The 18,406-nt window shown below is 36.3% G+C and overlaps 1 pseudogene; it reads right to left on the reverse strand.

The window, feature by feature from the left end:
* Positions 1–17,709: 17,709 nt before the first annotated feature.
* The window catches only part of LOC113091799 (cilia- and flagella-associated protein 58-like), a 37,994-nt pseudogene continuing 37,297 nt past the window's right edge, over positions 17,710–18,406 (reverse strand).

The following is an 18,406-nucleotide window of genomic DNA, read 5'->3' on the forward strand; positions in this document are numbered from 1 at the left end:
AATAATAAGATGCTGAATTCAAAGCATTTTGAAAATGACACACTTCCTGCTGCCAGTGTGTGGCGCTATAACTTTGACTCCTAATAGTCACATATATGCGATCGACATCATACAAAGAATAATCTGATGAAGTTTGATTAAAATCAGGAATGTATGTGGATGTATTAGACACTTCCTGTTTCTCATTTCTCGCCATAATTTTCAACGCCTCGCCACGAGCAAACCGTTCGAGATATCAAAAATCCCCTGGCAATTTTTTCATCCCCAATGTCTTGAGATCATGTTGACCGAATTTGGTGGCAATCGCAAACAAAAAACCTATGACAAGTATTTCAAATTCCAGAGCATCGCTTTTTACAATAACTCTAAATAGCTGACTTCCTGTTGGGCGGAGCTATGACATGCAATACGAAAGTTGTTCGGCACCATGAGATCTATATGTGTACTGAGTTTCATGATGAATACGTGCAAGTATGTGTGAGCTATACATCAACATTTCTGACTGTGATCCAGGGGCGCCGTAGAGCCCCTGTGCCACGCCCGGGTCCCAGCCTCTGCAGGCTCCAAAGGCCACAGATTCCAAAGTTGTGCGCAATTTTCAAGAGTTTTTGAGTATGTTAAGGACCCCAAAAGCCCCCACAACTTGACGAAAAATATGAATACTAAACCCTAAATAACCAACTTCCTGTTGGGCGGAGCCTATGACATGCAGTACGAAAGTTGTTTGGTTTGATGAGATCTACATGTGTACGAGTTTTCGTGTGTCTACGTGCAAGTATGTATGATATATGGCCCTCAGTATTCCAGGGGGCGCTGTAGAGCCCCTGTGCCACGCCCGTATATCTGTCTCTGCCCAGCCCTAATGGCCGCCAGGTTCCAAGGTGTGTGCCAATTTTCAAGAGTTTTCGAGCATGTTAAGGAACCCCAAAAGCCCCCGTAACGTTGGAAAAAAATAATAATAAATATAGCTGCAAGCAGCGATGGCGGGCCTCAAGCCACCAATGCCATCGCCACCCCGGTGGCATCAGGTAAACTGTGCCCAGCGGGCACATGCATTCACAATATCCCTCTGGCAGTGAGGTTTTAAAGGATAAGGCAGTTAAAGGGTTAATCAGAATCATCAAGACTTTAAAATCACATTCACAGTACAATATATATATATATATATATAACTTTAGTGACACTTTACAATAATATTTCATTTCTAAACATTATGTTAACATGAACAATATTTATATAAGCATTCATTCATGTCAGTTAATATTCCAAACTTAAACATTAAAACATTGTTTTATTGTGATTTTTTTCCAAGCACATTTTACCAATTACAAACCATATCAATCTTAATAACTACCATTATTTTTTATTTAATCATTTATGAGTGCTATACAATAGTCCTGTAAAGCTGGAAGAGAAAAAACTCCTTATATTCATGTGTGCAGAATTATTGGGCATGTTTTCTTTTAAAGATGAAATGCAGTAAAAAGGAGTTTTAACTCAAACTGTAAAGCCCATGAGAAATATCAAACACAAATGCAATACAGAATTGATAAGTTAGACTTGGCCATTGTACAAAAAATGCTGACTGGGTCATGAGGTCAGAAAAGAAGAAGAAAAAAACAGGTCAAGAAGAACTGACAAAAAGAATTGCAAAATAATTAGGAATTAATGTGAAGATTAATTTTTAGTCAATTCTGCAAGACAGACTTTTCAGGAAAGGAGGTGGAATAAAAAAGAGCTCCTAAATCTTAATCCCGGATTATGGAAGATATATTCCTCAAACCATTGGACAAGAGGAGGTAGTGCTGGTCCTTCACGAGTCACTCTAATCTGTTCATAAAGCCTATATATAAAGACTTAATATATAGTATTTCACAATACTTCATGGTATTCTAATTAAATCATTTTTTGGAATCTTAAGTCTCTCAGAGCCTGACACCGAGTAATTCTGGAGACTCCAGGAAGTGGCAGTTCTGTAAAATGTTGGCGCTGGGAGACTAAATGCACCCTGATAGTTTCACACCTAATTCACTTAACCACACACACACACACACACATTACCCACAGTGACAGTGGGACTGAGTGACATCAGATGTATGATAGTTTTTTTTTAATTTCTATCATCCATAACAGTGTTGTATAGTCATGAAACTATGGTCATGAGACCAGTCATTCTGAGGAAATATGCCTCAGAATGACTGGTCTTCTATGTGTACATTTTTTTTTTTTTAAAGTGTTTAGAAGCTGCACTTTAAAAAAATAAAAAGACATTTACTGGTTCCTTTTTTACTATTATTTCAAAAAACATCACGGCAAAAACCATTCAAGCTATCCAAAATTCATTCACACCTATTCTGTAAGATTAATTCTTTAAACAGTGGTAAAAGAGGATGTGGTGCTGATCCTTCAAGAGTCACTCAAAACGTATCTGTCCATAAAGCCTATAAAGAATTATTCTTAATATACAGTTCAAAATACTTCAGCTTGTTATTCTAATTAAGTGAGGGTCATTTTATCAGTAAAATATATACAATTCATTTTTTTTGAAAGATTCTATAAATGATTTAAATCATACTCGTTTCTACAATAATTATTTAAAAGTAATCCTATAGCTCCCTCTGGTGGCCATTATAGGTACTAAGAATTGCAAGCTTGATTTATAAGTTATGATAGTTTAAATTTTATGCTGGCTCTTGAAAGTGATAAAGCTATGAAACTTACTGTGCTTCCTTCAAATGAGGACTTCTACTTATATTAAAAAATTATGAAGATTTAGAATGAAAAATTGTAAAGATATAGTAAAATAACTATTGTATTTTTTATGTTACTTTAATAAATCTCTATGGCAACACCATTTAAGCTATCCTAAACCCATTCACAATTTAACATCTCAGTATATTGGCATCATGTTGAAAAAGGAGTATGGAGTAGTATGAGTAGGAGTATGAATTCATTTGCAGGCTTTATCATAAATCCACAATAAAATTTCTGAGTTCTGTATCAATCTGTGTTGTTGTTTGTTTATTTTTATCTTTATTTTTCATAGGAAGATAACTTACTCTCATTTTTAATAAATGTGCTTATAAACCAAGGACAAGCTATTTCTAGCTGTATTTATAAACTGCTTACTACTGACTATTAATATTGGGACAAGGCTTTATAAAGCATGAACTGACTATTTAATAATGAGTGCAGTTATTATAAAGTGTTATCAATGAATTTGCTAATGTTAACAAATTAGACATTATTTTACAGTGTTATCAAATCCTTAAATGACTCATAAGCATTTGTGAAAGTTCTGCTTGTATTACAGCTTAGTATTGATCTGTGAGCTGAACAGATTTACTGTTACATCCATGAGATTATGTAAATTAAAATAAATATAATGTCACAGGATGTCATAGGTCAGTATCAAATGAGTTTGAAATTATTATTTGCAGCACAAATAAGGTTTTTTTAGGATTTTTAAAAATCCCTAAAACTGTCAGAAAAAGGTTAAGGCCTAAGCTATTTCTATGTGAGTGGCTAATTTTATTTTTGTTTTTATAATTGTAATACACAAACTATGAAATTATACAAAATGTATAAAAAGATAAATAAATAAATACGCACACATTAAAAAAGCAGCCAAGTCGAATGAGTTTCCTTTTTTACATAGATTAAAATTGAAGACAGAAGCAAGTGGTAAATGTGGTCACTTTAATATTCAAATCCAGTAGATCCAGTTTATGTTCACGTGGCTGTTTTCGTTTATAGTCGCCAAGCTATTATGTGTTTTGAAATAATCTTGTCCGTTATGTGTTCGTTCGTACGACGAAAGCCAGAAACCTGCAGCTCGAGAGATATGTTATTCTGCCAGTCGCGCTTTCAAATAGTCTTGCACACTTAAACAGGTCACAAACACCTGCATTTAGCTCTTGTTGTGTTACAATGGGTTTATTGTGTGCATTTGTGGTAATATTTTATTTAAAAAAGCTCTTAAACAAGAATAAATTCGTTTGTTTTGAGCTGGACACTGTACGCGCTGATCGGAGGCGGTGATTTCAGATAGGCAGCTGCAAATATTTCATTTTCACACAAACAGTTCAAAAACATCTTAATTCAGCTCTTGGTGTGTTCTAATTGGTTGATTGTGTGATATCGCTGTAATAATTTATTTTTAAAAGCTTTAAAACAGGAATAAATTCGTTTTCTCTGAGCTCTTTACTCCAGACGCTCGTGATCACAGCGGTGATTCATCTCTCCTATTTCTCACGTATCTCTGGCCAGAAATAATTTATCCATGAGCCCTGAACCGGTAATAATCAGATATGTTGGTTTAGCTTGTCAGTGTGAATTAAATCTAAGTATTTGTTTGTATTTTTAACCGATTTAAAAGTGAAAGTAAAAGTCCGGGAATTGAACCTGTAGGGGCGCTATTTCTCTCAGACAATGGAAGTCTGAAGCACATATACTCAAACAGAGGGACAGAGTGAGATGAGATGTCTGACAGTTTTTTTAATTTTCTGTTATCCATACAGTGTTGTAAAGTCGTGAAACTATGCATATTTCCTCAGAATGACTTTTTCATCTGTATGAAAAAATTCTTTGACGTGTTTGGAAGCTGCAATTTAAAAATACAATAATGATTCCCTTTGTAAGGTCATTTAAAAAAATCACCACGGCAAAACCATTCAAGCTATCCAAAATCCATTCACAATTTAAGTTCCTATCAGAAATACTGATGTGTGTTCAGAGTTTTGTGAAATTCTAAGTATGTTATTTGCCTCAAAATCACCTGAGAAGTATTCCAGTTTGACATGTTGCCACGGCAACAATTTTTTAGATATCAATATCCCCCTTGCAGATTTATATCAGCTGTGTTTTAACATTATTCTGATGAAGTTTGAAGCAAATCGAGTAATAATAAGATGCTGAATTCAAATCATTTTGAAAATGACACACTTCCTTCTGCCAGTTGGTGGCGCTATAACTTTGACTCCTAATAGTCACATATATGCGATCGACATCATACAACGAATAATCTGATGAAGTTTGATTAAAATCAGGAAATGTATGTGGATGGTATTAGACACTTCCTGTTTCTAATTTCTCGCCATAATTTCAACGCCTCGCCACGAGCAAACCGTTCGAGATATCAAAAATCCCCTGGCAATTTTTCATCCCCAGTGTCTTGAGATCATGTTGACCGAGTTTGGCGGCAATCGAGAAAAAAACCTATGACAAGTATTTCAAATTCCAGAGCATGCGCTTTTTACATAACTCTAAATAGCTGACTTCCTGTTGGGTGGAGCCTATGACATGCAATACGAAAGTTGTTCGGCACGATGAGATCTATATGTGTACTGAGTTTCATATGAATATGTGCAAGTATGTGTGAGCTATACATCAACATTTCTGACTGTGTTCCAGGGGGCGCCGTAGAGCCCCTGTGCCACGCCCGGGTCCCAGCCTCTGCAGGCTCCTAAAGGCCACAGATTCCAAAGTGTGCGCAAATTTTCAAGAGTTTTTGAGTATGTTAAGGACCCCAAAAGCCCCCACAACTTTGACGAAAAATTTGAATACTAAACCCTAAATAGCCAACTTCCTGTTGGGCGGAGCCCATGATATGCAATACAAAAGTTGTTTGGATTGATGAGATTTATATGTGTACCGAGTTTCATACGTCTACGAGCAAGAATGTATGATATATGGCCCTCCATATTCCAGGGGGCGCTGTAGAGCCCCTGTGCCACGCCCGTGTATCAGTCTCTGCCCGGCCCTAATGGCCGCAGGTTCCAATCTGTGTGCCAATTTTCAAGACTTTTTAAGCACGTTAAGGGCCCCAAAAGCCCCCGAGACGTTGGAAAAAAAAAATAATAATAATAATAAAATATAGCTGCAAGCAGCGATGGCGGGCTCAAGCCGTCAGTGCAACACCACCCCGGTGGCATCGGGAAAACTGTGCCCAGCGGGCATAAGCATTTACAGTAACCCTCTGGCAATCAAATTTTAAGGGATATGGCAGTTAAAGGGTTAATCCAACCCGTCTAGACTTTGAAATCACATACACAGAACAATATATATATATAACTTTAGTAACACTTTATTTTAATATATATAAAAAATGTATAAGTTGTGCATCGTAGCTGACACCTAAATGAACACATTACAATTGGTTTATGACTGCAAGTCTTTTTCCTCAAATGCTATTGAGCTTCAAATTTGCTTTTGAGCCCATGTGAAAAAGTAGCATAATGTACATATGACTTACAGTTTGTTTTAATAAATATCAAACATTTAATTTAATGGTGCATTATAGCTGTCACCTAGATGAACAATTACAGTTGTTTTTATGACTGTAAGTCATTCTCTTCAAATGCTACTGACGTTAGAAAAGTGTATAACAATATCACATGTAACTTTAGAGACGGTCCCTAAATTTGAGACTCTCGAATGTCCAATGTCAAGCCAACTTTATGCCTGTTTTTGTTTTGTTTTTTACTTTATTTTTCTTTTCTCTGTGCCGGATTGCTGATGTCTTTTACCCTGGCATAGATGTCCATCAATCAATTACGAACATTCATCCGCAAATGTCCGAGCGGTCGCGAGCGCTGATGGGAGAATGGCGCATGTTTTATTTTTTTTTTGAGCTACTGGGATGGTGCCCCCTCTGGGAGTTGGTGCCCTACGAAGACTGCGTATTCTGCATATAGGGAGCGGTGGTACTATCTGGAAGATATATTCCTCAAACCGTTGTACAAGAGGAGGTGATGCTAGTACTTCAAGAATCTCTCAAAACCTATCTGTTCATAAAGCCTATATATAAAGTCTTAATATAGTATTCCACAATATGTTGTGCTATTCTAATATTATTGTGGTTTTTTATTGACATTGTTATTTGCTGTTATTTTTTGTTTTAATATTGTTACTGTTGTTACTTGTTGTACGGTGACCTTGAGTGGTTTGAAAGGCGCCTTAAATAAAATGCATTATTATTATTGTTATTATTATTATTAGCTGTACACTTGATAAAAAAAATTAAATATAAACGTATTCAATTGTGTATATATATATATATATATATATATATATATATACATTAGTGCTGTCAATCGATTAAAAAAAATTAACTAATTAATCGCACGATTTTTTAAAATTAATCGCGATTAATCGCAATTAAAAGACTGAAACTTTTTGGATATGTAAATGCAAAATGTAAATAATTAATGTAAACTCAAGACAAAGAAACTATTTAAATTCAAAATATGATTGTTTATTGGAATTTTTGTTTAACTTGTAACACAGATTTTCTCATGTAAACAACATACCTGCAATAAACCATCAATATCCTCCAAATTAACTGTTGGCTTGAAAGCCATATTTATTACAGAAATAAAAACACAGGCATGTAAGTACCATTTGAATTTCAAAACAATCAATGCCAATAAAAAACAAAAATGATTTCCATGTTGAATTCTAAGTGGACTGCAAAAAAATTCCAAAGTATAGTCATTGCCAGTGCTTTAAGTGGGCCAGTATGCACCAGTACTCAGTACCGCCACTTCCAAATATAGCCCTTGAGCATACCGCCACCTCTCCGTGCGCCCAGAACGTGCTTGTAGCGTACCGGTACGCTCATTTGTGGACATCTGTTTTAATAGAGGTTTTAATCTTTTACCTGCACTTCCGATTTTCAGAGCGCCCTTCACAATGCAAGCTTCCTAATTTATCCCACCCAGAGCAGAAACTACATTACCCATTCACCCTTAAGTTATACAAGTGAATAGCGCATGTGTCGCTTTTCCCACTGTTAAGTGTCAACAACTCAACGTGGCCGGAGAAGGTGTGTGAAACTCGTTGTGAGTTACACTAAAGCAAAATCTTGAGTATTTATTGTCTGATAAACATTAAAAACTGTCTGCGGAGGTTGAGTCGTCCTGCAGCCCCCGCTGGCTGCTCATTGGCTGCAGCATCTTTTTTCTAAGTTCTAAACAAATACAGTAGACGGCAAGGCACAAATTTAGATATTCATTTATCTAATTAATCTATAGCCTATGCACAAAGACAATATGATCTTTTTGTTCCCTTTTTGTTTTAAAGCTTGATGAAGAGAGAGAGCGCAAGTTGCTGCAGCTGAGGAGGACAGTGATGCACGCGTACAGGAGTGATTGACAGTTCGCGGCACTGTGTACAAAAAATACTCCGCTACACAATTATTTCGTCATTTTCGTTTAAGCTTATTAACGTTAGCGTTACAGAAAGGTCTGATTTACGCACTGTTACAGTCATTGTTTTTTTGTTTTTTTTTAAACAATGACATTTGATTTCATGATTTTAATGTTGCTGTTTCTTGTGGCAGACTAAATGAAGAGTAATGTTTCTTGTGGCAGACTGAAGAGTAATCCGGCAGAGTTTTATACTGAAACTTTCCGTCTAAAAGTCCTTCCTTGGTCTTATCCATATTTCTTTGCACGTTGAACACACAAAGGCCACAACTGGAAATAAAAAAAACTGCAACCGCGTTAATTGCGTTATTTTTTTTTTAACGCGTTAAATATTTCAAATTAATCGAATGCGTTAACGCGCTAATTTTGACAGCACTAATATACATATATATAGTGTACAGTTTTCTTTTATTGCATCTTGAAATAAATGTTTCTGAGTTCTGTGTTTGTTTACTTTTTTTTATTTTTATTTTTTTTATTTTTTTAGGAAGATTACAGCCTTTAATCTCCTCAAAATTAATGTGCATATAAACTATGAACAATTTAATCATAGCTGTATTTATAAAATGCTTACTAATGACTATTAATTTTGGGAGTAGGCTAGCAACAGTTGATGTTGAGGCCTAAGATATTTCTTAAGCTGTAATGATGAAAAAACAACAACAACACCAAATTGCTTTTTTTTCTGCTGGTGATTAAAGAGACGATCAAGTCTCCCTCCCCCTCTCTCTCTCTCTCTCTCTCTCTCTCTGACACCAAGCCCATCCCCTCTCCCACACATTCACACAAACTCAGCACACACACTTAACACACACACACACACACACATTACCCAGAGGGACAATGACATCAGATGTATGGTAGTTTTTTAATTTTCTATCATCCATATAGTGTTGTATAGTCATGAAACTATGCATATTTCCTCAGCATGACTTGTCTTCTATGTGTACATTTTGTTGAAGTGTTTAGAAGCTGCACTTAAAAAAATAAAAGACATTTACTGGTTCCTTTTTTACTGTTATTTCAAAAAATCACCACGACAAAACCATTCAAGCTATCCAAAATTCATTCGGTAAGATAAATTCTTTAAACAGTGGTAAAAGAGGATGTGGTGCTGATCCTTCAAGAGTCACTCCAAACTTATCTGTCCATAAAGCCTATAAAGAATTATTCTTAATACACAGTTTTCACAATACTTCAGTATATTATTCTAATTAAGTGAGGGTCATTTTATCAGTAAAATACATATTATTTTTCTTTGAAAGATTTCTATAAATGATTTAAATCATACTTGTTTCTACAATAATTATTTAAAAGTAATCCTATAGCGCCATCTGGTGGCCATTATTGGTACTAAGAATTGCAAGCTTGATTTATATGTTATGATAGTTTTAATTTTATGCTGGCTCTTGAAAATGATAAAGCTATGAAACTTACTGTGCTTCCTTCAAATGATGACTCCTACGTATATAAAAAATTATGAAGAGTTGGAATTAAATTTTTTTTAAAGATATAGTAAAATAACTATTGTATTTTGTTTATGTTACTTTAATAAATCGCTATGGCCACACCATTTTAGGTATCCTAAACCCATTCGAAATTGAACATCTTCAGTATATGGCTTCATGTTAAAACAGTAAAACAGGTGTGAACTACTTGTGTCTTCTTGGAGGAGAATGAATTCATTTACAGGCTGAGTTTATCATAAATCCACAATAACATTTCTGAGTTCTGTATCAATCTGTGTTGTTGTTTGTTTATTTTTATTTTTTTATTTTTCATAGGAAGATAACTGACCCTTTACTCTCCTTTTTAATAAATGTGCTTATAAACCAAGAACAAGCTATTTATAGCTGTATGGATTTACATTTAAAAAATTATCCTATGGCAATCATTCTAAACAGCTTGAATAAAACCTGTTAATATTTATTATAGACCACTGCAACTGTGTATAATCTAACAAAAAAGTTTATTATGAAAATAAAAGTGTGTACACCAGATAAATTGGACGATAAAGAAATTGCTAACAATAATATAATAGAGCATGTTTTAGGTTTTTAGGCGTTTAGATGCAGAAATGGACAAATCAAATGTAAAATAAAATGTAATTGATTTAATTAAATGTAGATTAAGTCTTGTTAGAGCAAAATAATAAATAAATACATACACACATTAAAAAAGCAGCCAAGATTAATGAGTTTAATTTTTTATATAGATTAAAATTGAAGACAGAAGCAGCTGGTATATGCGGTCAATTAATATTAAAATCCAGTAGATCCACTTCAGATTTATTTCTCAACAGTTTATGTTCACTTGGCTGTTTTCGTTTATATTAGCCAAGCTATTATGTGTTTTGAAATAATCTTGTCCGTGATGTGTTCGTTCTTACGACGAAAGGCAGAATCATGCAGCTCGAGAGATATATGTTATTCTGCCAGTCGCGCTTTCAAATAGTCTTGCGCACATAAACGGGTCACAAACACATGTATTTAGCTCGTGTTGTGTTATAATGGGTGTATAGTGTGCATTTATGGCAATAATTTATTTTAAAAAGCTCTTAAACAAGAATAAATTCGTTTGTTTTGAACTTGTGACACTGCGCGCTGATCGGAGGCAGTGATTTCAGATAGGGAGCCGCGAATATTTCATTATCACACAAACAGTTCAAAAACATCTTAATTTAGCTCTTGGTGTGTTCTAATTGGTGAATTGTGTGATATCGCTGCAATACTTTATTTTTAATAGCTATAAAACAAGAATAAACTCGTTTTTCTGAGCTCATCATTCCACACGCTCCTGCTCAGAGCAGTGATTCATCTCTCGTGTTTCTCACGTATCACTGACCACACATCCATTATTAATGATCCCTGACCTGGTAATAATCATATATGTTGGTTTAGCTTGTCAGTGTGAATTAAATCCAAGTATTATTTTGTATTTTAACCGATTTAAAAGTGAAACCAAAAGAGAGTCTCCTCCCTTTTTTAGTTCAGGATATCCACCTGTAGGGGCGCTATTTCTCTCAGACAATGGAAGTCTAAGCACACACACACAAACAGAGGGACAGAGTGAGATGAGATGTCTGACAGTTTTTTAATTTTCTGTTATCCATACAGTGTTGTAAAGTCATGAAACTATGCATATTTACTCAGAATAACTTTTTTTCTTTATGAAAAAAGGTTTTGAAGTGTTTGGAATTTAAAAATGCAGGAAAATTAATAATTCCATCTTTATTGTCATTTTAAAAAATCCCCACGACAAAACCATCCAAGCTATCCAAAACCCATTCACAATTTAAGTTCCTCAATGTTTTTTCAACATGTACACCAAGTTTGGTGTGTATAGTGTTACTCTCCTCTGAGCAGTATGCATTAATTCACAGCTAAATGTAAAAAAAAATCCACATTCAAATCAAAATAGCTGACTTCCTGTTGATCGTAGCTGATGACTGTGAATTAGAAAGTTGTCCGTCTTGAAAAGAACAATTTATGTACCAAGTTTGGTGTCTGTAGCTAAAACTAACCCCCCCACTTTTGACAAAAGGTGGCGCTATAGAGTGCCTCTTCCACGCCCTCTTATGAACTTTTGCCAGTGTCTAGCTGTCACTAATACTGATATGTGTTCTGAGTTTGATGAAATTCTAAGCATGTTATATGCCTCAAAATCACCTGAGAAGTATTCCAGTTTGACATGTTGCCACGGCAACAATATTTTTAGATATCAATATCCCCCCAGCAGATTTATATCGACTGTGTTTTAACATTATTCTGATGAAGTTTGAAGCAAATCGAGTAAAAATAAGATGCTGAATTCAAAGCATTTTGAAAATGACACACTTCCTGCTGCCAGTTGGTGGCGCTATAACTTTGACTCCTAATAGTCACATATATGCGATCGACATCATACAATGAATAATCTGATGAAGTTTTATAACAATTAGGAAATGTATGTGGATGGTATTAGACACTTCCTGTTTCTCAATTCTCGCCATAAATTCAACGCCTCACTACGAGCAAACCGTTTGAGATATCAAAAATCCCCTGGCAATTTTTCATCCCCAATGTCTTGAGATCATGTTGACCGAGTTTGGTGTCAATCGGCAAAAAACCCTATGACAAGTATTTCAAATTCCAGAGCATGCGCTTTTTACATAACTCTAAATAGCTGACTTCCTGTTGGGCGGAGCCTATGACATGCAATACGAAAGTTGTTCAGCACGATGAGATCTATATGTGTACTGAGTTTGATATTAATATGTGCAAGTATGTGTGAGCTATGCATCAACATTTCTGACTGTGATCCAGGGGGCGCCGTAGAGCCCCTGTGCCACGCCCGGGTCCCAGCCTCTGCAGGCTCCTAAAGGCCACAGATTCCAAAGTGTGCGCAAATTTTCAAGAGTTTTTGAGTATGTTAAGGACCCCAAAAGCCCCCACAACTTTGACGAAAAATATGAATACTAAACGCTAAATATCCAACTTCCTGTTGGGCGGAGCCTATGACATGCAGTACGAAAGTTGTTTGGTTTGATGAGATCTACATGTGTACCGAGTTTCGTGCGTCTACGTGCAAGTATGTATGATATATGGCCCTCAGTATTCCAGGGGGCGCTGTAGAGCCCCTGTGCCACGCCCGTGTATCAGTCTCTGCCCGGCCCTAATGGCCGCAGGTTCCAATGTGTGTGCCAATTTTCAAGACTTTTTAAGCATGTTAAGGGCCCCAAAAGCCCCCGAAACCTTGAAGAAAAATAATAATAATAATAACAAATAATCCTAAGGAAAACAATAGGGCTCTCGCCCTCCAGGCTTGAGCCCTAAAAATAATCCTAAGGAAAACAATAGGCCTCTCGCCCTTTGGGCTTGAGCCCTAATAATAAAAAATAATCCTAAGGAAAACAATAGGGCTCTCGCCCTCCAGGCTTGAGCCCTAATAATCCTTAGAAGAACAATAGGGCTCTTCGCCCCTTCGGGCTTGAGCCCTAAAAACTTATACTAGGCATGATTAGATCATCTAGTCATGCAATACATATCAAAACCTGAAACTCTTGGCATTTCAGTGACTCATCAGTTCTGTAAGCTGCGAGACAGAATTGAGCAACCTGTCAACCATGGCTCTTTTTTTCTAAATGTAGTGAGGTATCTATGTAGGCGGCCCTTTTAAGGCATCAAAGGTGCACTTCCAAAAAGATGCTTGGTTCAAAAGGTACGCAGCATGATTGTGTTGCCTTGTGTGACAAAAGCTCAGGCAGAGTGAAGCTATAGAAACCAAGTGCAACTGTCTGAAACTAACAAACTACAAAGCGAAAAGCCACAAATATCAAACAACAAACAAGGAACCAGAATAACCCAAAGAATACACAATGATTCACCAAAGGGCCTACGATACAAGCACATACTTAAACACATAAGTGCAAGACTAGACAAAGATCAGTGGCAAACACTAGGGTGCTATTTTGGGGGTTTTGGAAAATCACAATGCTGCATGGTTGATGGCACCACAAAAATGTGAAAAGGCCTTCACTATAGCGACAGGGAAAATCGATTTCACACTAAAATATTGGTAGATATGCACATGCTAATGAAGACTAGGCCAGAAACAAGGAATCAAAGTCGAACAATAAGATGATTTCAAAATAAGAGCACGATGCAGCTGAGAACATAAATGTCAAATGCAAACCTCTATTAAAATCAATAAAAAGTTAAGTCTTATTAAAGATGACTTTTTACCCAATATTTATGTGTGCTGTGATTGTTATGCATATTACAGTGTTTTGCTGTTAGCTCATTAGTTTATGTTCATTAGAATATTTGTAATTAGTTTAACAACATCCTCAATGCAAACATTTATCAAAATCAATCAAAACAGTTCAGTCCTATATATATATACACTGTATTTTCCGGACTATAAGTCACACTTTTTTTCATAGTTTGGCTGGTCCTGCGACTTATAGTCAGGTGCGACTTATTTATCAAAATTAATTTGACATGAACCAAGAGAAATGAACCAATAGAAAACATTACCTACAGCCACAAGAGGGTGCTATATGCTGGTCAGTGCTCCTGTAATCTACTGTACACTGAAGACATAGAGCGCCCTCTTGCAGCTGATTTTTGGTTCTAAATAAATGCGACTTATAGTCCAGTACGACGAATGTTTTTTTTCGTCATCATGACGTATTTTTGGGCTGACTTTTACTCAGGTGCGACTTATAGTCCGAAAAATACAGTGTGTGTATATATATTAGTGCTGTCAATCGATTAAAAAAAATTAACTAATTAATCGCACAATTTTTTAAAATTAATCGCGATTAATCGCGATTAATCGCAATTAAAAGACTGAAACTTTTTGGATATGTAAATGTAAAATGTAAATAATTAATGTAAACTCAAGACAAAGAAACTATTTAAATTCAAAATATGATTGTTTACTGGAATTTTTGTTTAACTTGTAACACAGATTTTCTCATGTAAACAACATACCTGCAATAAACCATCAATATACTCCAAATTAACTGTTGGCTTGAAAGCCATATTTATTACAGAAATAAAAACACAGGCATGTAAGTACCATTTGAATTTCAAAACAATCAATGCCAATAAAAAAACAAAAATGATTTCCACGTTGAGTTCTAAGTGGACTGCAAAAAAATTCCAAAGTATAGTCATTGCCAGTGCTTTAAGTGGGCCGGTACACACCGGTACTCAGTACCGCCACTTCCAAATATAGCTCTTGAGCGTACCGCCACCTCTCCGTGCGCCCAGAACGTGCTTGTAGCGTACCGGTACGCTCATTTGGACATCTGTTTTAATAGAGGTTTTAATCTTTTTGCCGATTTTCAGAGCGCCCTTCACAATGCAAGCTTCCTAATTCATCCCACCCAGAGCAGAAACTACATTACCCATTCACCCTTAAGTTATACAAGTGAATAGCGCATGTGTCGCTTTTCCCACTGTTAAGTGTCAACAACTCAACGTGGCCGGAGAAGGTGTGTGAAACTCGTTGTGAGTTATACTAAAGCAAAATCTTGAGTATTTATTGTCTGATAAACATTAAAAACTGTCTGCGGAGGTTGAGTCGTCCTGCAGCCCCCGCTGGCTGTTCATTGGCTGCAGCATCTTTTTTCTAAGTTCTAAAAAAATACCGTAGACGGCAAGGCACAAAGTTAGATATTCATTTATCTAATTAATCTATAGCCCATGCACAAAGACAATATGATTTTTTTGTCCCCTTTTTGTTTTAAAGCTTGATGAAGAGTGAGAGCGCAAGTTGCTGCCGCTGAGGACGACATGCACGCGTACAGGAGTGATTGACAGTTGTGACACTGTGTACAAAAAATACTCCGCTACACAATTATTTCTTTATTTTCGTTTAAGCTTATTAACGTTAGCGTTACAGAAAGGTCTGATTTACGCACTGTTACAGTCATTTTTTTTTTTTTTTAAACAATGACATTTGAGTTCATGATTTTAATGTTGCTGTTTCTTGTGGCAGACTAAATGAAGAGTAATGTTTCTTGTTGCAGACTGAAGAGTAATCCGGCAGAGTTTTATACTGAAACTTTCCGTCTAAAAGTCCTTCCTTGGTCTTATCCATATTTCTTTGCACGTTGAACACACATAGACCACAACTGGAAATAAAAAAAACTGCAACCGCGTTAATTGCGTTATTTTTTTTTAACGCGTTAAATATTTCAAATTAATCGAATGCGTTAACGCGCTAATTTTGACAGCACTAATATATATATATATATATATATATATATATATATGCGTATTAGAGTATTTTATTTATTCGTATTACTTTTGCAACATGCCAAATGCAAAACTATTAAATTCAATAAAAATAGTTAAGTCTCATTAAAAATATGTGTGTTGTGTAATTTTAGGCCTTGCGCATCTTGTTATTAAAGGGGGGGTGAAATGCTCGTTTTCACTCAATATCCTGTTAATCTTGAGTACCTATAGAGTAGTACTGCATCCTTCATAAATCCAAAAAGTCTTTAGTTTTATTATATTCATAAGAGAAAGATAGTCTGTACCGATTTTTCCCGGAAAAACACGACCGGCTGGAGGCGTGACGTGTGGGCGGAGCTAAAGAATCACGAGCGCCAGTAGGCTTTTGCGTTGAGAGCGTTTGGAAGCTGACATTACCTTGAGGAAAAAAACATCATCCAAAACAAACCATGGCTAACAGTCAGATTCAGCCGTTTATTTATGATCCAGAATCAGATCCTGAGGCTGAAACTGAATGAGAGCAGCAGCAGCAACGACTCGCTCCGAGCGGGGCTCGAACCCTGGTCTCCGATGGGAAGCGGACGCACTAACAAGGAGGCAGAGATATTTTAAGCAGTTTTACTCACCGCCTGCGGTTCCAACACACGATCGTGACCCTTTTTCGTTGGGACTGCATTATCCTTAAGAAATAAACGATACGCAAATCCGTCGTCAAACTGGGCCTTGTTTGTAAAACAAGCATTTTCGAAATGCAGGGAACAAACACAAACACTTGCACAACTCCATTGATGCTCTGTAAAAATAAACTCCATCCACTGGTCCCTTAATGCTGTTTCTCTTTTGGTAATCTGTGCAGAGTTGTCTTGCCCTGGCAACCAAAAACACACTTCTTTTGTGACATTTCGCGACGCTCTGATCAGTGAAGTCTGTTGTGCTCTCAGTGCTCTGCTCTACGGGAGTGCGCGGTCTTCCAGCAGAAGTGCCCTTAAGACCCATATAGGGAAATTCCGCTCCATCTGACGTCACACAGAGCCATACTCGAAAAAAACTTTCCGAAACTTGTGACAAACCGGAAGGTTAAGTACAACTTAATTTTTGAAACTTTGTCCATGTTTAGCATGGGAATCCAACTCTTTAACAGTGTAAAAAACTAAGTATGCATGAAATAGCATTCCACCCCCCCTTTAACTTAGCAGCATACTAATGACAAACTCTGTTGAAATTACCTCATAATTACCTGTTTACCCAGTATCTGTGTGTTGTATTATATAAAATATAATGTTTACACAATACTTGTGCTATGTACCTTTATGCTGATTTTATTAGATTATTTTGCTATAAGCTTTGCATAATGGTATAGCCAAATTGTGCACTTTATGTCAAGAGTACTATTTATATGATGCAAAGAGCTGCTGTTTATGTAGAGCGTTCCACTTATGAGATTTCGTTTAGTTAGGATGCTGCTTATGTAGGCAGTTGACAAAGTCAGCTCACTGGGTTTTTTTATGTCCAAATGACTTATACAATTACAGTGTGTAGGCTCTTATAGACCAACCAGAATACAATTCATTGCATATACTCACAAATCCACAAAAAAGCCCACATTGCCTGTCATATTATACTCGGCAGCCAACAGCACCTGCACACTAGAAAACAAGAGTACACTACATCTGAGAGAGCAACAGAGGACTAGAGAGGCAAACAGAGACATTTGTGTTTGTGTGTGGATCTGTCTAAATATTTATTAAAGAACGAAACAGAAACTTTTCAGAGAAATAAGACTTTATTTATTCCAGAAATAAAGTGCATGGCTTACAGCAGCCGACTGGGTATCTTGCCAGCACTAATAGAGCTGAAAAAATACGAGAACATATGGTCTATCAAGAGGAGATGATGGGTGAAGAGGGTCCTCAGAGGGTTCTGGTGGGCATCAGGACTGCTGTTCCAGGGCTTGAAGTGTCATCCTGTTGTGCTGCTTCAAACTGAAGCCTCCTCCAGTGAATCTAGGGCCGTCCGGACGCTGAGGCTGGATCACAGGCTGTCCTGCCTGGGCAAGACTACGCTCCTTCTCCCTGCAGAGAACATAGAGCAGAAAGATACAATATAAGGGGTCTTACACACAAGATGTGAGTTTTGTCTGTGTTCTGCCTGAATTTGTCTTCATGTGCACAATCATCATATGTTTGTTTATTTATTTATTTGATGTTATCAGAGTCTCACTCCAAACATATTTATTTATATCCACTGAAAAGTTATTAAGTTATAAATTTTATGTATCTGTCTATTTATATATTTATTCAATGAAAGCTTGGTGTATTAAAACTATTTTAATATAAAAGCAGCTAAATGTGAATGTGTAATCAACTGATCATATGGCTTTAACAACAACAGCAAAAGACAATAATTGAGAAATTCCTGAAATATCACATAAAAGAGCCACTTCACAAAAATGTTTACACAAATATACAT

Source organism: Carassius auratus, unplaced genomic scaffold (assembly GCF_003368295.1).
Source record: "Carassius auratus strain Wakin unplaced genomic scaffold, ASM336829v1 scaf_tig00214312, whole genome shotgun sequence".
Lineage (NCBI taxonomy): Eukaryota > Metazoa > Chordata > Actinopteri > Cypriniformes > Cyprinidae > Carassius > Carassius auratus.